This window comes from Macrotis lagotis, chromosome 8, assembly GCF_037893015.1.
Source record: "Macrotis lagotis isolate mMagLag1 chromosome 8, bilby.v1.9.chrom.fasta, whole genome shotgun sequence".
NCBI classification, from domain to species: domain Eukaryota; kingdom Metazoa; phylum Chordata; class Mammalia; order Peramelemorphia; family Peramelidae; genus Macrotis; species Macrotis lagotis.
Window position 1 is genome coordinate 55,932,236 of NC_133665.1, and position 21,697 is coordinate 55,953,932.

A 21,697-nucleotide genomic window follows, 5' to 3' on the forward strand; every position below is an offset into this window, starting at 1 on the left:
GCCAAATTCCAAAATTCTCAAATAAAGGAGAAAATCCTGCAAGCAGCAAAAAAAAAAAAACAATTTAAATACAAAAGAAACAACATCAGACTTCATGGGACTTATCAGTTTCCAGTTGAAGGACCCAGAGGACCTGGAATGCCATATTTCAGAGGGCAAAGTACCTTGAATTACAACCAAGAATTTCTACCCTGCAAAATTCAGCATATTCTGTCAGAGGAAAAGATGGATATTCAACAAAATATAGGATTTCCAAAATTTCCTGATAAAAAAAACAAAAACAAAACTGAACAGAGAATTCAATCTGTAAATACAAGACTCAAAAGATGAATAATAAGGTAAATGAAAAGAAAATAGCAAAAAAAATGTTAATCAAGAATATTAAATTGAATGCAACCCTATAATGGAAGATTTAACACTTGTAACTCTTCAGAATTTTATTTCTCTTAGGATAAAGTGTTGAATAAAATTGAAGTAATTGGATTTAGAAGATATGGGCATGGTTGCCCTGTCTATTGAGGAGGACCAAGATGACATCACTATGTTTGAGACAAATAGCCTAGATGAAAAGTTGGACTGTATGCTCTAAACTTATGTGCCTCACATTTCCTTTGACCTATTATAATTCTGTCTTGCTCATAGAGTTCAATACTTTGTGGTCAGTCCTAAGTCAGTGTCTCCAATACCTTACACTCAATCATAAATTTCTTTAGCATTAGATTATACCAGTACTGAGAGTACTTAGAGACTCTGTAGTTCAATAAATCAGAAGTGACTTTACTAGATATTTAAAAGTTTGTAGTACCACAGAGACAGAGGGTGGGAATTTACTTGGGTTGTACATAAAGAGATTAGGAAGGGATTTTATCTTAATCCATTCTTTAATTAACAAGGGTTTAAGTACTTTTTGGGCAGCTTAAAAGGGAGGTGTGTAGGATGGAGTATGTTTGGGGGGGGTACAAATGGCACATGAAATGATTTGATCTTACATGATGCTTTGGCTCATGAGGATTGTGGTCCATGGAGGGTACTTGAAAAGGGATAAAGGTATGAAATGATTTTAATTTGATGTGATTCATGACTCTTAAGAATTTTATTTCTAATGAGACAGAAGAGGGAAGGGTACTTGGTGACTATGAGGCAATGCTGTTTATAAATCAATCAAGCAATCAGTCAATCAACCTTTGATTATACTTTGATAGCAATTTGAGTTTATCAAGCAATCAATTGATGGACCTTTGATTGACATTACTTTGAATGATAGTACTTCTATCAGGTCAGATAAAAGTAGTATAATTTAATAAAAGGGATATATCTACAAGACAGTTAAAGCAATTAAAAACATAAAAAGAAGGAAAAGACTAGGCATTAGTAGATAAATAACACCAGGTAAAGAGGCACAAAGATCTGTTATAGCAGAGGGAAAGAAGGAAGGGTGTGAAAACTGAGTAAATCCTATTCAATATATTTGACCCAGCGAGGGAATAAGATATATTCCCACTTGGGTTTAAAAATCTGTCCTACTCCACAGGGAACTTGTAGGGGAAGGGAAAAAAGGGAAGAAGGGACTGATAAAAGGGAAGGCAAAGATATAAGAAAATATAAACTCAAAGTCAAAATTTAAAAGACAAGTTAAAAGGAAATGGGAGTAAAACTTTGATGAGGAGGAATAAGAGGAAAGGAAAGAGAAAAAGTATAAATAAAGAAAGGTAGCATGGAGGGAAATATAGAATGAGTAATATTAATTATAAATGTGAATTGTATGAACTCTGCCACAAAATAGTAGATGCACAGAATGGATTAAAAACCTAAAATATGTTGTATACAAGAAATTCATTTGAAACAAAGAGATACACACAGGGTAAAGGTAAAAGACTGGAGCAAAGTATATTTTGTTTCAACTGAAGTAAAAAAATCAGGGATAGCAATCCTGTTCTAAGACAAAACAAAAACAAAAATAATTTTCATTAAAAGGGATAAGGAACTGCATCTTCTTAAAAAGCACCACACATAGTGAACCTATATGGATGCAGCTAGTAGTATAGCATCCAAATTCTTAGAGGAGAAGCTTGAGTGAATTATAAGGAGAAATAGTCAGTAAAATTTTAATAAGAGTGACCTCAACCTCCCTCTCTCAGAAGTAGATAAATCTAGTCACAAAATAAGCAAGAAGGAAGTTAAGAGGGTGAATAAAATCTTAGCAGACTTAGATATGATTTCTCTCTGGAGAAAATTTAATGGACATAAAAAGAATATGCCTTTTTCTCTGCACTATTTGGCACCTATACCAAAATTGACAATGTATTGGGGCATAAAATCCTTACAATCAAAAGCAGAAAGGCAGAAATGATAAACACATACTTTTCAGATCATTATGCAATAAAAATTACATGTAATAAAGGGTCATGGAAAGATAAACCAAAAATTAGTTGGAAACTATATAATTTAATTTTAAAGATTGAGTTGGACAAACACCAAATCACAAAAATAATCAGCCTTTATCCAAGAAAATGATAACAATGAAACATCATAACAATATTTATGAAATGCAGTCAAGGCAGTTTTTAGGGAAAATTTTATGTTTTTAAATGTTCATGTGAATGAAATAAAGAGATTAATGAATTGAGTATGCAACTAAAAAACTAGAAAAAGAACAAATTTAAGACCCCTAATTAAGTATCAAAACAGAAATTCTCAAAATCAAGGGAGAAATTAATAAAACTGAAAGCAAGAAAATGATTGACTTCATGAATAAAACTAGGAGTGGGTTTTATGAAAAAATAATAAAATAGAGAAATATTTTGTTAATTTGATTAAAAAAAAGAAGAAAATCAAATTGCTAGTCTCAAAAATGAAAAGGGTGAACTAACCATTAATGAGAAGGAAATTAAAGAGGTAGTTCAGAGCTATTTTGCTGAACTGTATGCCAATAAAGTTGAAAGTCTGAGTGAAATGGATGAATATTTAAAAAGTACAAACTTCCCAGGTTAACAGAAAAGGAAATAAAATTCTTAAATATCCCCATTTCAGAAAAATAATTTGAAGAAACCATCAATAAATTCCCTAAGAAAAAATCTCCAGGTCCAGATGGAGTTAAATCTGAATTCTACCAGACATTTAAGGAACAACTAATTCCAATTCTATATAAACAATTTAAAAAATAGAAGCAGGAATTCTGCCAAATTCTTTTTATGACACCAATATGGTGCTGATATCTAAACTAGGAAGAAAGAAAACAAAAAAGAAAATTATAGACCAATCTCCTCAATAAACATTGATTGGAAAATCTTAAATAAAATTTTAGCAATGAGATTACAACAAGTTATTACTAGGATAATACACCATGAGCAAGTAGTATTATACTAGGTGGGCAGGGATAGTTTAATTTCAAGAAAACACTCATCATAATTTATGAACATATCAATAACAAACCCATCAGAAATCATATGGTTATCTCAATAGATGCTGAAAAAAAGCTTTTGACAAAATACAACATCCATTCCTATTAAAAACACTAGAGAGTAGAGGAATAAATGGAATTTTCCTTAAAATAATAAGTGGTATCTATCTAAAACCATTGACAAATATTTTATTTAATGGGGATAAACTAGGAGCATTTCCAGTAAAATCAAAGGTAAAACAAGCATGCCTAATATCATCATTGCTATTCATAAAGTATTAGAAATATTAGCTTTAGCAATGACAAGGAAAAAAAATGAAGGAATCAGAATTGGCAATGAAGAAGCAAACCTTTCATCCTTTGCACATGATATGATGGCATACTTAGAGAACCCTAGAAAATCATCTTTAAAAACTACTTGAAGCAATTAACAATTTCTGCAACATAGTATAAATCATCAATATTTCTTTATATGAACAACAAAGCCTAAGAACAGGAGATAGAGAAATTCCATTTAAAGTAACTGCAGACATTATTAAGTACATTAAGTACCTCCCAAGTCAAATCCAGAAACTGTATAAACATAATTGCAAAGCACACAAATGAAGTCAGATCTAAGCAATTGGAAAAATGTCATTTGCTTATGGTTAGATTTAACTAATATAATAAAAATTGACAATTCTACCCAAATCAAATTACTTATTCAATGCCATGCCAATCAAACTCCCCAAAACTATTTCACCAAGTTAGAAAAAACAGTAACAAGATTCATCTGGAGTAACAATAGATCAAGACTATCAAGGGAACTGATGAAAAAAATGTAAGAGAAGGTGGCCTAGCTCTACCAGATCTAAAACTATACTCTAAAGTGGCAATCATCGAGACTACCTGGTACTGGTTAAGAAATAAAGTAATGATTAGTGGGTTAGGATAGGTTCAAAAGGTAAAGTAGTAAATGTCTACAGTAATCTACTGTTTGACACACATATTAGCTTCTGGGATAAGAACTCATTATTTGACAAAAATTGTTGAGAAAACTTGAAAATAGTATAGCAAAAAATAGGCCTAGACCCACATCTCACACCCTATGCCAAAATAAGTCAAAATGGGTGCAGGATTTAGACATACAGTGTTATACCATAGACTAATTAATAGATCAAGAAGTACTACATCTGTCAGATCTATGGAAAGGGAGAAATTTATGACCAAGCAAGAAATAGAGTACATTATAAATTGCAAAATGGTTAAATTGACTACATTAAATTTGAAAAAGTTTTTGTCCTAATAAAAAACAATGCTTCCGAAATTATAAGGAAAACAGAAAACTGGGAAACGATTTTCACAGCTAGGGTTCTGATAAAGATTTCATTTCTTTTCTTTTTCTTTTCTTTTTTAGGTTTTTGCAAGGCAAATGGGGTTAAGTTATAATGTACTCTATTGAGGGGATACCCAATTTACTGGGGAATGGCTGAACAGGTTATAGTCTATGAATTTTATGGAGTACTATTGTTCTATAAGAAACCATGAATAGTCAAACTCTAGAAAAATATGGAAAAAATTACAGAAACTGATGTTGAGTGGTGGGAGCAAAACCAAGAGAAGATTGTATACATTAACAAGAACATTTGAATTGATCAACCTTGATGTGTGATACAGCTCCTCTCAGCAGTTTAGAGAGCCAGAAAAACTCTAGGAGACCTGCTATGGACAATGCTATCCACATCCATAGGAAGAAAAACAAAACAAGACCCCTCCCCCCCAAAAAACCCCTCCAGAATCTGAATGAATACTACATTCACTTTTTTAAATTTATTTTTTTTTAATTTTAGGCAATGAGGTTAAGCGACTTGCCCAAGGACACACAGCTAGGCCATTATTAAGTGTCTGAATCAGGTCTTTCTGATTCCAGGGCCAGTGCTCTATCTACTGTGCCACCTAGCTCCCCTAAAGCATAATGTATTTTGCTCCAGCCTATTCCCTTTAGCCTGTATGTATCTCTCTGCTTCAAATGTGTTTCTTGTAAACAGCATATTGTAGGATTCTGGTTTTTAATCCATTCTGCTATCTGCTTCCATTTTATGGGAGAGTCCATTCCATTCACATTTGCAGGTAAGAGTGCTAATTCTGTATTTCCCTTCATTCTTATTTCCTCATTTGTAATTTTCTCTTTTCTTTTCTTTTAATCCTCCCTTTTTTTTGCTCTTTTTCCCTTTTGACTTTTCTTTTAAATTTTAACTTTCAGTCTACGTTTACTTATACTTTTGTTTTCCCTTTTATCAGTTCCCTCTTCCCTTTTCTTCCCCTTCTCCACCTACTTCCCTGTGGGGTAGGATAGATTTTTATTTTTATTTTTAATTTATTTTTATTAAAGATATTATTTGAGTTTTACAATTTTCCCCTCAATCTTGCTTCCCTCCCCCCCCCCCCCCCCCGGAAAGCAATCTGTCAGTCTTTACTTTGTTTCCATGTTGTACCTGGATCCAAATTGGGTGTGATGAAAGAGAAATCATATCCTTGAAGAAGAGACAAGAACTCCAAGAGGTAACAAGATCGGAGAATAAGATACTGTTTTTTTCTAAATTAAAGGGAATAGTCATTGAACTTTGTTCAAACTCCACATCTCCTTATCTGGATACAGATGACACTCTCCTTTGCAGACAGCTCCAAATTGTTCCCGATTGTTGCACTGATGGAATGAGCCAGTTCTTCAAGGTTGATCATCACTCCCATGTTGCTGTTAGGATATACAGTGTTTTTCTGGTTCTGCTCATCCCACTCAGCATTAGTTCATGCAAATCTCTCCAGGCTTCCCTGAAATCCCATCCCTCCTGGAAAAGGGTTTCTAATAGAGCAATAGTGTTCCATGACATACTTATACCACAATTTGCTAATCCATTCCCCAATTGAAGGAGATTTACTTGATTTCCAATTCTTTGCCACCACAAACAGGGCTGCTATAAATAATTTTGTACAAGTAATGTTTTTACCCTTTTTCCTCATCTCTTCAGGGTATAGACCCAGTAGTGGTATTGCTGGGTCAAAGGGTATGCACATTTTTGTTGCCCTTTGGGAGTAGTTCCAAATAGCTCTCCAGAAGGGTTAGATGAGTTCACAGCTCCACCAACAGTGTAATAGTGTCCCAGATTTCCCACAAGCCTTCCAACAATGATCATTATTCTTTCTGGTCATACTGGCCAATCTGAGAGGTGTGAGGTGGTACCTCAGAGAAGCTTTAATTTGCATTTCTCTAATAATTAATGATTTAGAGCATTTTTTCATATGGCTATGGATTGCTTTGATCTCCTCATCTGAAAATTGCCTTTGCATATCCTTTGGCCATTTGTCAATTGGGGAATGGCTTTTTGTTTTCAAAATATGACTCAGTTCTCTGTACATTTTAGAAATGAGTCCTTTGTCAGAATCGTTAGTTGTAAAGGTTGTTTCCCAATTTACTACATTTCTTTTGATCCTGGTTACAGTGGTTTTATCTGTGTAAAAGCTTCTTAATTTAATGTAATCAAAATCATCTAATTGGTTTTTGGTGATGTTCTCCAACTCTTCCTTAGTCATAAACTGCTCCCCTTTCCATAGATCTGACAGGTAAACTAGTCCTTGATCTTCTAATTTGCTTAATGTATTGTTTTTCATGTCTAAGTCCTGTAACCATTTGGATCTTATCTTGGTAAAGGGTGTTAGGTGTTGGTATAATGTAAGCTTCTCCTATACTAACTTCCAATTATCCCAGCAGTTTTTATCATATAGGGAGTTTTTATCCCAATGGCTGGACTCTTTGGGTTTATCAAACAGCAGATTACTATAATCATCTCCTGCTTTTACACCTAGTCTATTCCACTGGTCCACCACTCTATTTCTTAGCCAATATTCATATTGGCTAAGTTTTGATGACTGATGCTTTATAATATAATTTTAGACCAAGGTAGGGCTAAGCCACCTTCTTTTGCACTTTTTTCATTAAGCTCCTGGCAATTCTTGACTTTTTATTTCTCCATATCAATTTACTTACAATTTTTTCTAACTCACTAAAGTAATTTTTTGGAATTTTAATTGGTAGGGTGCTAAAAAGATAGTTTAGTTTTGGTAGCATTGTCATTTTTCTTATATTAGCTCTAACCTATCCATGAGCACTTGATATTTGCCCAGGTATTTAAATCTGATTTAATTTGTGTTGAGAAGTGTTTTATAATTATTTTCAAAAAAGATTCTGAGTCTGTCTTGGCAAATAGACTCCCAAGTATTTTACATTGTCTGAGGTTACTTTGAATGGTATTTCTCTTTCTAGCTCTTCCTGCTGTATCTTGCTAGACATATATAGAAAAGTTGAGGATTTATGAGGGTTTATTTTATAACCTGCAACTTTGCTAAAATTGCTAATTGTTTCCAGTAGTTTTTTTGGATGATTTCTTGGGATTCTCTAGGTAGATTATTATGTCATCTGCAAAGAGTGAGAGTTTTGTCTCTTCCTTCCCAATTCTAATTCATTTTCTTTTTCTTCTCTAATTGCTGATGCTAACATTTCTAATACAATATTGAATAGTAGTGGTGATAATGGGCACCCTTGTTTCACCCCTGATCTTATTGGGAATGCCTCTAGCTTCTCCCCATTGAATAGAATGCTTGTTGATAGTTTCAAATAGATACTGCTAATTATTTTAAGGAACAGTCCATTTATTCCTACACTCTCTAGTGTTTTTAATAGGAATGGATGCTGTATTTTGTCAAAAGCTTTTTCAGCATCTATTGATATGTTCATATGATTTCTGATAGTTTTGTTGTTGATATAATTGAGTATACTAACAGTTTTCCTTAGATTGAACCAACCCTGCATTCCTGGAATAAATCCTACTTGATCATAATGTATTATCCTAGTGATACCTTGTTGTAATTGTTTTGCTAAGATTTTATTTAAGATTTTTGCATCTGTATTCATCAGGGAAATAGGTCTATAATTTTCTTTCTCTGTTTTAACTCTTCTTGGTTTAGGTAACAGCATCATATTGTTTTCATAGAAAGAGTTAGGCAGAGTTCCATCTTTCCCTATTTTTCCAAAGAGTTTATATAGAATTGGAACCAATTGTTCCTTAAATGTTTGGTAGAATTCACTTGTGAATCCATCAGGCCCTGGAGATTTTTTCTTAGGGAGTTCAATGATGGCTTGTTGAATTTCTTTTTCTGAGATAGGGTTGTTTAGGTATTTAATCTCTTCTTCATTTAACCTGGGCAACTTGTATTTTTGTAAATATTGATCCATTTCACTTAGATGATCAAATTTATTGGCATAGAGTTGGGCAAAATAATTTCGAATTATTACTTTAATTTCCTCTTCATTGTTGGCAAGTTCACCTTTTTCATTTATGATACTAGCAATTTGGTTTGCTTCTTTCTTTTTTTTAATCAAATTGACCAGAGGTTTATCAATTTTATTGTTTTTTTCATAATACCAACTTTTGGTTTTATTTATTAATTCAGTAGTTTTTTGTTTTTTATTTTATTAATTTCTCCTTTAATTAGGATAGATTTTTCAACCAAGTGTGATTGTATCTTATTCCCTCTCTGGGCCAAATGTATTGGGTAGGATTTACTCAGTGTTCACACCCTCTCTTCTTTCTCTCTACTAAAATAGATTTTTGTGCCTTTACTTGGTATTATTTATACACTAATGCCTAGTCTTCTGCTAATACAGCCCTTTTTTTATATTTTCATTGTTTTAACCCTCACTTGTACTTACATTCCCCTTTATCAAAAAAATTACTTCTTTTATCTGACCTGATAGAAGTACTATACTCAAAGCCCAATTATAAACAGCATTGCTTTATAGTCATTAAGTGCCCTTACCTCTTCTGTCTCATTAGAAATATATTTCTTAAGAATCACGTATCACATTAAATTAAAAATTTTTTATTCCTTATGCTCTGTTCAAGTACTCTCCTTGGATACACAATCCTAATGAGCCAAAACATCATGCACAAGCCACATCATTTCATAGACCATTTAAAACTCCCCACCAAGTATACTTTCTCCAGTTGTAACCAAAGTGTCAAGCAAAGTAAAATCTCTCCATAATATTTTCATGTCCAGTCCCTCTAAAGTATATTCTCTCCCTCTGTATATATAGTACTCCAACCATAGTCTTACAGCCCTCCCCAACCAAAGTATTGGGTACACTATCCCTCACTGTCCTTTTAGCACCCCAATCATCATAATACTAAAATCCTTAACTAAAGTATGGATTGACAAGACCAAATCCTAATCTCTTTATTTTCAACCCTTCTAAGTATATTCCCAACCTCTGCCCCTATGGTACTAGAAACCTCTAGGTCTTTAATAAATTAAAGTTACTTCTGACTTAATTATGTATTAAGAACATATATTAAGTACCCTAACTCCTGGGACACCCTGATGGTCTCCCTTAAGAACTTTAGAATTGATTTTAAGGCATGGGAAACACTGGCACAGAACCACTCAGCATAGGGTGCTTTCATCAGGGAAAGTGATGAGCTCTATGAGCAAGGCAGAGTTAAAGTAGCTCAAAGGAAAATGTGAGATACATAAGTTTAGAGTAAACACCCTCAGGTGTTCACCTGACCCATTTGTGCCTGACCAGTGGTAGAGCCTTCTGTGTCCGTATTGGTCTGATCAATTACATTTGGATGCACTGTAATTTGTCTCAAGCATAGTAATGTCCTTTGTGGCTTTTATAAAGATGTCCAGTTGTGCCTGACTCTGAGTGACTCTTTGTTTTGTTTTCTTCTTTGCAAAGATCCTGGAATAGTTTGTTATTTCCTTTTTTTCTCCTAATTGACAGATCTTCAAATATTTGAATAGCATGATCATACCTCCCTTAGGTATTTTCTTGACCATGTCTTGACCTTGTTACCATTTTATTAGATATTAAAAGTTTTGAGTAGGAAGTCTGCGAATTAACTTTGAGAGACAAACAAATGTACTTCATTTGTCTGTCCATCTTTCTGTCTCTCTAGTTAGCTATATTGATTCCCCCATAGCTCTGCTAATACCTCTTCAAGTTCCAAAATTATATTGAATTCGTTTTGAATATATTTCTGTATACTTTTTCTGTACATTTGAGAGATAGTAAGAAAACAAAAGAATAAATGACCTTGGAGGTAAAGAACCTGGGTTTATAGCTTGCCTCTACTTCTGTCTACTTTCACTTGTGTGAAAGCCAAGTGACTTTTCTAGATGAAAATCTTAATTTTCCCCCTCTATATGTATTAGAGGGAGCTATGGCCATCAAGAGCCCAATCCTGAGATCATCAGGTAGTACAAGATATTTAGTAAATCTGTTTCTTTCTTAATAAAAATTGTTTATTCATTTTAAACATTTTTATTTTTAAACTTTTATTTCCAAATTCTCCCCTTCCTTCTCATGCAATCCCATACCCACTAAGAAGACAAGAAATATGATTTTAATTATACATTTGAAATAAACCAAAACATAAGGGAGCCTATTCCTTAAAGTTTGTAATGTGGAATAGACTGGCCCAAAATCACATTCAGGTTTTCTGTGACTGTTGCTGCTCTGTTACTGCATAGTGAAGAAAAGACCTTTTTGTTGATCCAGATATTGGGAATACATACAAAGATGTGTTGGAGAAATTCTTTCTTTCCTTTCTGTTGGTCTCAAGATGCAAAGGCAATTGTGAGATCTGGTGGACCCATGGCAACTAGGATACCCTTTTCTCCACTAAGCTATTCCATGAGCTCATGGCTTCCCAGGAAAGCTAGTGTCTGATATGAGATCATCTCATTTTTGTGTCTTCTTTCCTTTGGCATAGGACATTGTGAGACATTAAAAATGTTGGAGGAACAGAGATTCTTGGTGGAAATCTGTTTCCTGCAACTGAGCCTGGGGCACTAATGTAGTGGAATGTACCTTCTGACCCAGCCAAAAGAAGAACAACACAATAGTCCAACATCATTTCCTTCAAGAAGGGGTCCTGCAGGCCACTCATCTGGTGCCCAGGCAATATTTGGAAGTGAACTTGGTGAGGTAACTGTTTTGTAGCAACTACTTTAGTTCTCAAGGACTGAGGAAACAGTTTTATTTACTTAAGGCAATTTTATTTAAGGTTGAGTGACTTACCCAAGGTCACACAGCTAGGTAATTATTAAGTATCTGAGGTTGGATTTGAACTCAGGTCCTCTTGACTACAGGGTTGGTGCTCTATCATCCCACCACCTAGCTGCCCCAGGACTGAGGTAATAAAAGCTGGAAAGTACACTCCAGGAAAGGGACTACTATTGTACTTAAATTTTTTCTTTATCTTCTCAGTAAATATCACTTTGTAAAAACTGATTGATGCTAATTGATTAAATTAATAATAGTCTGGCTAAATAAAGGTATCAATCATATTAAGGACATTAACTGCCATTGGTCATTTATATTTTGAGGAAAACAAACCAGAATAGCATTAAAATGTCTCCCCATCCCCTCAGGGATGAATTTTAAGGGGGGGAGGGGTTAGGGAGGGGATATATGTAACCTTATCTGGGATTCAACCTGCCTGTGAAAGTGTAGATTGGGATCAGGACCCTGAAAGTTTATGTAGGCTACATGTAAACTGAAGAAGTTGATCTTATATGGCCTGTAAATCTGTGGTCCTATGATATGATGAATGAATGAGACAGTGTCTTACTCATAGACTTTTTTTTTAGGTTTTTGCAAGGCAAATGGGGTTAAGTGGCTTGCCCAAGGCCACACAGCTAGGTAATTATTAAGTGTCTGAGACCAGATTTGAACCCAGGTACTCCTGACTCCAAGGCGGTGCTTTATTCACTATGCTACCTAGCTACCCCTGACTTTTTCTTGACTATGTTAAATCTAAGGTTGAGTTTTCACCAAATCCACTTGAGAAGAGAAGGATTTAAGTGAGAAATAAAACTGACAAAAAGAAATGACCCTTTCCTGGAACAGGGGTGAAGGGATCAAGGGGCACCATTCTAGCTAGCAGCAGTCTCAACAGAGCAGAACCACTTCAGACTCCAGGTAAAAGTAAATAGTTTTCTACTTAACTCTAGATTCTTTTCTACTACTAGGGGTTCAAGGACCTGTGTTTTAATCTTAAATGTCTATATTGCCATTTGGGGTTCTTTATAATCTGTCCTTCCTCCATGTCTAGTATTTTTACACTTTGTTTTCCTGGCTGAACAAATCAGTTACATTAGTTTACTTGCCGTGATGCACATGATGCTCCCCCCCCCCATGTTTTTGTCCTTCATGTTTAAGATGCCCTCTCACCTCCTCCTCTGACTTCCTTCCAGACTCAAATCCCATTTTCTGGAGGAGCTCTTTTCTATTCCATCCAGGAGGTAATGTCTTGCCCTCTTAGATTTTTTCTCTTGGATTTCTCTTGGTATTTCTCTTCTGTGTATTTAGCTATTTACATGTTGCCTTTCTCTTTAGATTGTAAGCTCCCTGAAGATAGGGACTATTTATATTTTTGTATTCACAGGCTTACCATTGTGTTTGGTATATATTACAAAAGTATTTAATTTAATGGCTTAAGAAATACTTGTGGACTAATTGAGTTTATAAACCTACAAATAAAAGTATGTCAACATGAATGTGTTTGGTGTGTTTGGAAATTTGCCTCATTGCATTTGCATCTAAAAGGAAATTTCTGTGAGTACCTAGTGGTATGTTTTCAAGTTGTGTTCAAATATGACTGTGTGAGAACACATGTGTGCTAGGGTTTCAGTTACAGGCCTGAAGTCAACTTCCTCTTTCTATCTGCCGCCACTACACCACCACCACCACCACCACCACTACTACCACCACCACCAAGATACCTCTAGGGAGAGCATCAGTGTGCTGGAGAGTCTGAGAGCGGGTGCTTATGAATATAAGTGCATAGGTTTGCTCAAGCCGGTGACTGAATGGAAGAATGCACTCAAAGGTACACATGTGCCTGGAAACCTGTGCCGGGGTTAATATTTAAGGCGGTGGCATGTGTGAAAGTGTGTCTACAGCAGCCCATTAGCCTAACATTACATCCCTTTTTGAGGTTGTCTTGTATCCTAAGTCTGCCATCCAGAGCCAGAGAAAGGTTCAATTAACTCGAAGAGCTCCCTTAGGCAGCTCTGCAAGGCACCCACAGGAGAGAAAACAGACTGTTTGCGTGTCTGTGTGTGTGTGTGTGCGCGCGCGCGCCCCTCCTGGGGTGTGGAGGGGAACGAGCAGGTGCAGGCGCAACAGGAGGTTACCTTGATTTGAGTGGACAGGTTAGCACCCTGGGAGTGGGAGTGGTGGGTGCTAGGGAGGGTTCCGGAGCTGTCCACAGTCTGGCACCAGAGCCACAGTCCATCAGTCCATTCTAACACCCCCCGCCCGCCCCCTTCTCAAAGTCAGCGCTGCGGCACACACACCACTAGGAGCCACGCTTCCTGAAAAGGAGTTGCCTTAGATCCCTCCCCTAGGCCCCCCCTTTTTTTGTTCTGCTTCTGTACCCTCCTTCTCTCCCTACACATCTCCGCTATAAACCGAGGGGACCGAGCGTCTCCAGAGCAGAGTTCAGCAAGCCCAAGCCAGCAGCTGCGAGGGGGCGCGACAGCCTCGACAGCCAGCCATCTATCTGCTTGCAGATCCAGGAATCCTGGAGCCTGCAGAGCCCTGGAGCACCCAGGCCAGCCGCGGGGTCCTTGGAGCATCATTTCCTCGGGGACCGAGACTGCCAAGTTCGGCCATGTGCGGCGGACTCTTGCCGACTGCTTGATCATTCTCTCCGCCTAAGGTGATCTGTTTGCCCCTCAATCCCCTCACCCACATTCTTCCCGGGTCCCTTCCCTTTGGCTCTATTTAGATCTCCCGCCTCCGTTTCTCCTGTTAGTATTCTGCTTCTTTCCCCAGCTCCCTTAAAATCCTGCATCCCCTTTCCTGCTGCACGATTCTCTTTCTTCCTCCTATTTCTCCTCTCTCTCTTTTTTCTATTTCCATTCGCTTTTCAGTGTTTTATTAGCCTGGCTCCTGGCCAAGTTCTCCCGTCTCTGTGTTTTCCTAGGGAGGGACCAATCCAGGCTTTGAAGCCTAGTTCCCAGTGGTGTGACAGCCTGCCCACCCGAGGCATCTCCATCCCGTAGTACCTGGAGAACGCAGTGAGTCCACCTGAACTTTCTGGGAAGTAGAAGAAATATCGATTGGGTACCACTCGGGAAGTCCAACTTAAGGGTATTGGAAGAATATGCTTTTGCTTCTCCAGCTCCGCTTTGCAATGCTATCCCCACTCCTGCCCCCTCCCCATAAGCCCAACCACCTGAGCCTCTTACCGGGTGGAACTGGTGCTTTGAAAGGACATCAAGCCAAGTAGGTGGGGTGGGGCAAGTTTAGGAATTACTGTTGGAAATGATTTCCCCTGTAAGGAGGGGAGTTTTCTGGGAGAGAGGCCGGGCTGGAGGGCAGGAGCACAACTGAAGGAAAAAGAGGATTTGTGTGGAGGTTTCCATAGTGGTAAAAAGTTAAAGGGGTTGGGTGAGGGAGGGATGGATGGAGAGAGAGAGAGAGAGAGAGAGAGAGAGAGAGAGAGAGAGAGAGAGAGAGAGAGAGAGAGAGGCTGAGGACTGGGGTCTTAGTGCTAAAAGCTCTTTCCCTGAATGTGCTTCATCTCTAGCTCCCTGAGACTTGCTCCTGCCTGTGAAAGGTGGTAAGTCAGCTTGCAGGAAGGCTGGCCTGATTCGGAGGTAGAGGAGACTGGGAGATGTTATGGAACTTGAATTTGCATAGGGGTCTAAACTTCTATGGGGATATATTAAGATGGTGCAGCAAATGGGTTGAGGGGGTCTGAGGACCACAGTTATAACGCTAGTCCTTCTATTTACTGGCTGGGTGATTTTAGACAGGTCATTTTCCCCTGAATGTCCTCAATTTCTTGATCTGTAAAATGAGAAGTGGAAGATGCTGGACTACATATCTCATAAGTCCCTTTCTTGCTCTAAATTCTTTGAAAAAAGAATTATCTATGGTATGGATTAATACCACAACACAATGCTTCATTTTATATTATACCTATGTGTGTTGCATACTTCCAACAGACAATTGACTCCATGAACACAGGAACCAGCCTCCTTTCTCCTCTCTTCTTACCTTTAGCAGTCCACACCCATATAGGAGACCCTAATTGATAAGAGTTTGTCAAGTTGACCTGAAAATGAATTTCACTTCCAATTTATTGAATATTAACTAGATTTGAAGGTGATATTTTGATTGCATAGAATAGAATGGCCGCGGTAGATCTCTGGATCGTTTCCTTTTTAAAGCAAATGTCACCAAAGGAAGGTTAGAGAAGAGCAAGTCATTACTCAAGACACCCAGATGAGAAATATAATGGAAACTGGGTCTCCTGACTACCATTCCTGTGCTTTTTTCTACACTATCATATCCCTTTTCCTTCCATCTCCTCTCAGTCTTTCTTTTTCCCTGTCTTCATCTTTTTTTCTCTCCTCCTCTCTTGCCCCTGCCCTCCTTTCCCTTTTATCTCTCTCCCTTTTCTCATCGTTTGAATCCTTTTCTCCCTTCCACTTCCCTTCTTTTCTCCCTCATCCCACTCCTTTTCTCTCTTTTCCCATTGCTTCCTCTCTCCTTCCTCTCTTTCTCCTTGCTTCCTTGCTTCCTTCCCTCTATCACCTCTCCCATCCTTTTCCTTCCCTGTGTCATTCCTTTTCAATCTCTTTTCCTTTCCTCCCCCTTCTTCCTATTACTTCTACTCTTTCTGCATCTCTCCCTCCTATCCTCTCTCTATTTTCCATGCCTCCCTATCCATCCCCCGATTTTTCTAGTCATGACCTCTCCTTTTCATTTCCCTCTCCTCCCACCTGCTCTTCTCACTTGCACCTCCCCCCCATATTTTTAGATACCTTTCTACCAGTATATTTGTAGATTTATCCTCATGTTTGGGGGATTAAGGCACATATTATTTTGTATTTTCATGGTCTTTCTAATTTGCTCTTTATCTAGCTCTTTTGTAAACTTTTTTAAGAAGGTGCAGTAATGGTATCCTAGATCTCTGCACACATTGGGAACTTGTTGCTTGCACACATACTAAATAATTTCCCTATTGGAACCTGCCTTTGATAGAAGTCAGTGTTTATTGGTGTGACTGGTATCTGGGTACTTTTTTGTTTGTTCAGAATTTTTAGCATAAATTGATTTTTACTGAACTAGCCTTTATGATTTAAACCTTTCTGCAATGCCAGAGATGCATTTAACAGACTACTGAAGAGAAACATAATTGTGAAGAATGATTGTCAATACCTTTGCCACAAATTCCCAAGAAAGCAGTGTTTAGGCTTCCTTAACTTATGTGGTTAGCTTCTATCATCTTTATTTTTATTTTTTTAAAATTTATGTGAATGAATAATGTAAAAATTTCACAAATGTTTAATCAAATATTTTTACTTAAAGTTTTGAGTTTTAAATTCTTTCATTCCATTCCTCTTCTCCTCCTCCCTAAAACAGTAAGCAATCAGATATAGGTAATACATGTGCAGTTATGCAAAACATTTTCATATTAGTCATTTTGTACAAGGCAACTTGAATAAAAAAGAAAAGTGAAAAATAGCATGCTTCATTTTGTATTCAATAAATATCAAGTCTTTTTCTGGAGGTGGATAGTATGCTTCATCAGTAGTCCTCTGGGATTGTCTTGGTTCATTGTATTGCTGAAAATAGTCAGTTTTTCATCAAATAATATTGCTGTACTCTGTACAGTATTCTCATGATTTTGTTCAGTTCATTATACATCAAATAATGTAAGTCTTTTCAGGTTTTTCTGAAGTCATCCAGCTTGTCATTTCTTATAGCACAATTATATATATATATATACATATACATATATATATGTTTTTGAAAGCCAGTGGGGTTAAGTGACTTGTGAAGGTCACAGCTGGGTAATTATTAAGTGTCTGAGGTTGAATTTGAACTCAGGTCCTCCTGACTCCAGGGCCAGTGCTCTATCCACTGTGCCACCTAGCTGCCCCAATATGTTGTTATAATCATATACTACAGTTTGTAAATTTTTGATTCCAATTGTTAACCATTTAAAAATTTCTATTATAAATATTTTTGTTCAAATATGTCTTTTTCCCTTTTTTGGAATGCCATTGGGATATATATTGCTGTATCAAAGTACATGCAGTTTTATAGCTCTTTGAGCATAGTTCTAAATTGTTCTCCAAAATGGATAAATCATTTGAGAACTCCACCAACAGTGCTTTAGTGTTCCAGTTTCCCACATTCCCTCTCACATCTAACATTTTCCTTTTTGTCATATTAGTCACTCTGATTTGTGAATTTGTTTTAGTTTGCATTTCTCTGATCAAAAGTTATTAAAAACATTTTTAATATGGCTAAAGATAGTTTTGATTTCTTTATCTGAAAACAGCCTGTTAATATCCTTTGAAAATTTATTGATTGAGAATTGGAAATGACTTGTATTTTTATAAATTTAACTTAGTTTTCTATATAATTGAGAAATAAATCCTTTATCACAGATACCTGTTGCAAAAATTTCCCAGTTTTCTGCTTTCCTTATAATTTTAGTTCCATTTGTTTCATTTTTGCAAAATCATTTTTATTTTATTTAATAAACATGATATATTTTGCATTTTATAATGTTTTTATATCTACTTTTGTCTTAAAATTTTTCCCTTATCCATAAATCTGATAAAGTATTCTATACTTTCTTTTTTTGTGGGGCAATGGGATTAAGTGATTTGCTCAAGATCACACAGCTAAGAAGTATCATATGTGAGGCCAGATTTGAGCGCAAGCTCCTCACTCCTATCTACTGTGCAACCCAGTTGCCTTTTTATGCTCTCTTAATTTGCTTATGATATCACCCTTTATCTTTAAATCATGTACCCTCTTGACCTTATTTTAGTTTATGGTGTGAGAAGTTGGTCTGTACCTCGTTTCTGCCATATTCTTTCCCAATTTTCCCAGCAAAACTTTGATCTTTGGATTTATCATATACTAGATTATTATGGTCATTTACTATATTGTGATTTGTAACTGATCTATTCCATTAACCCATCACTCTGTTTCTTAGTCAGTACCAGATTGCTTTCATAATTATCACTTTCTAATACAGTTTGAGATCTGCTATAGCTAAACCACTTTCTTTTCCATTTTTATGATTAATTTCCTTATCTTTTGTTCTTCCAGATGAATTTTGCATCATTTTTTCTAGGTCTATAAAATAATTTTTGATTATTTGAATACCATTTTTATTAAATTGACTTGGACTACCTACTCAAGAACAATTAAAATTTTCCAATTCTTTAGATTTGAATTTATTTTTGTGAAAGGTGTTTTAATATTTGTATCCATATAGTTCTTGGATTTGTTCTGGCAGGTAGGCTTGTTGTCTACAATTTTATATTGTACGATTTATATTGTCTACTAAAAAGCAATTTCTATGTCTACCTCTTGTTGCTGGATTTTGCTGGTAATATATAGAAATGCTGATGATTTATGTGGGTTTATTTTCTATTCTGCAATTTTGCTAAAGTTGTTAATAATTTCAAATATTTTTAGTTGATTCTTTTTTTTTTTTTAGTTTTTTTGCAAGGCAATGGGGTTAGGTGGCTTGCCCAGGGCCACACAGCTAGGTAATTATTAAGTGTCTGAGGCCAGATTTGAACTCAGGTCCTCCTGACTCCAGGGCCAGTGCTCTAGCCACTGTGCCACCTAGCCACCCCTTTTTAGTTGATTCTTAAGGATTTCCAAGTATACCATCATATCATATGCAAAGAATGATAGTTTTCTTTCTTCACTGCCTATTCTAATTCCTTTAATTTCTTTTTTCTTCTCTTATTGCTACAAGCTAACATTTCTAGAACTATTAAATAATGAAGGTGAGAATAGGCATCATAGCTTCACCCCTGATTGTACTGGGAAGACTTGTAATTTATCCCCATTACAGATAATGCTTGCTAATGGTTTTAGATAAATATTATTTATCATTTTAAGGTAAGCTCCATTTATTCATATACTCTCTATTTTTAATAGTAATGGGTGCTATAGTTTGTTCAAAGGCCTTTTCTCCATTTATTGAGATTATCATATGAATTCTGTTGGTTTTTATTACTTATTTAGTCAATTATTAGTCAATTATTTATTTAGTCAATGTTGATAGTTTTCTTAATATTGTACCAGTTCTGCATTAATGGTATAAATTCTACCTGGTCATAGTGTATGATCCTTGTGATATATTGCTGTAAATTTTTGTTAATATTTTATTTAAAATTTTTTGCACCAGGGCAGCTAGGTGTTACAGTGGATAGAACATTGGCCCTGGAGTCAGGAGGACCTGAGTTCAAATATGACCTCAGACACTTAATAATTGCCTTGCTATGTGACCTTGGGCAAACCACTTAACCTCATTGCCTTACATAAATAAAATAAAAGAAAAGGAAAAAAAATTTGCATCAATATTCATGAGAAAAATGGATCTATGATTTTCTTTCTCCATTTTGACTCTTCTTGGTTTGGATATAATCACCTTATTTATGTCATAAAAGGAACTTGATAGGACTCCTTCTTCAACCATTTTCCAAATAGCTAAGTATTGGGATTCACTGTTCTTTAAATGCTTGGTAGAATTTGGTTGTGAATCCATCTGGTCCCGGGGATTTTTATTAAGATTAATGGCTTGTTCAGTTTTTTTCTAATATAGGATTATTTAAGCATTTTATTTCTTCATCTTTTAAGCTGGATAACATTTTTGTAGATATTAAGTTATTTCATTTAGATTGTCAAATTTATTGGCAAACAATTTGCAAAATACCTCCTAACAATTGTTTTAATTTCCTTGTCATTAGTCTGAACTCATTCCTTTCATTAGTCATTTGATTTTCTTCTTTCCTTTTTTAAATAAAATTAACAAATTCTTTATCTATTTTACTGGCTTTTGCAAATGGTCAGCTTCTAGTTTTATTTATTAGTGTAATGGTTTTTGTACTTTCAATTTTATTAATCTTTCATTTGATTTTCAGACTTTTAATTTGTTCTCTTTCTAGTTTTTTTAAGTAGCATGCCCAATTTATTGATATATTTTTTCTATTTCATTGATATAAGCAATTAGAAAAATGAATTTTCTCCCAAGTAACACTTTAGTTGTATTCCATAAATTTTGGCATACTGTCTCATAGTTGTCATTTTCTTTAATGAAATTATTGATTGTTTCTATGATTTGTACTTTGAACCACTTGTTTCTTAGAATTAGATTATTTAATTTCCAGTTGATTTTTAATCTCTCCATTGTTTATTCTTGAATGTAATTTTTTATTTCATTATGATCTGAAAGGGATGCATTTACTATTTATGCTTTTTTCCACTTGGTTGAAGATTTTTATGTCCTCATACATGGTCAATTTTTGTGAAGGTGTCATATACTACTAGAAAAAGGTTTTCTCCAGAGATCTATCATATTTACCTTTTCCAGGATTTTATTTGCCTCTTTAACTTCCTTCTGATTTATTTTTGGTTAAATTTATCTAGTTCTGAGGGGGGGGAAAGTTCAGATACCCCAATTTGTAAAGTTTTATTATTCCTCCTGTAACTCATTAACTTCTTCAAAAATTTAGATCCTATAACATTTGGTGCATATATGTTTAGTATTGATATGACTTCCTTCATTGTCTATAGTATATTTCAACAAGATATAGTTTTCTTCTTTATATAATTTGATTGTATCTATTTTTTCTTTTGCTTTGTTTGGAATCACTTTGCTTTCTTTGCTAAATTTTTTGTTCTGGGGCTCTGGGTCTTGCTGTTGACTTCCACTGGATTTCAGGGCTTAGTTGTATACTTTCTCTGAAAGGTAGGCTTCCCTTCCAGCTTATGTTGAGGGCTGAAACATCTCTGTTAGCTTTCCCTAAGCTTGGGATTTAGCTGCTGATCTTTTCCAGGAGTGGGGCCTTGCCACTGGGTTGCAATGGAAATGTTGTCTCTCTATTGGTAGGTCCCAGGTCAGGGTCTTACTGTTGGCTAGCCCTAGGGAATCACTTCATTACTGCTTAGAAGTAGAGTTAAGGCTGGTGGCTTGTGCTGGGTGGGGGGTGTTGGGATTACTAGGGTGGAGTCTTATTACATAGTATAGACTGCTCACTTGCCAAGGTTGCTGCTGGTTTGCTGAAGGACAGGGGCTCTCTGGTGGATTGCCCCAGGCTTGGAGTCTTGCTGCAGGTCCCCTGCTTTGAATCTGGCTGCTGCTGTTGCTATTGAACTTTTCTTCTCTTCTACTCCAGTTAGACAGACCTTTTTTG

At 35.9% G+C, this 21,697-nt stretch overlaps 1 protein-coding gene across 1 annotated transcript in view; it reads left to right on the top strand.

The window, feature by feature from the left end:
- SSTR5 (somatostatin receptor 5) overlaps positions 1–21,697 on the top strand; it is a 105,879-nt gene that overhangs the window by 64,795 nt on the left and 19,387 nt on the right. Inside the window, exons 2-3 of the mRNA XM_074195993.1 lie at positions 14,021–14,169; positions 14,437–14,530. The gene's annotated coding sequence lies outside the window, so the exon portion shown is untranslated. The remainder of the gene's footprint in view (positions 1–14,020; positions 14,170–14,436; positions 14,531–21,697) is intronic.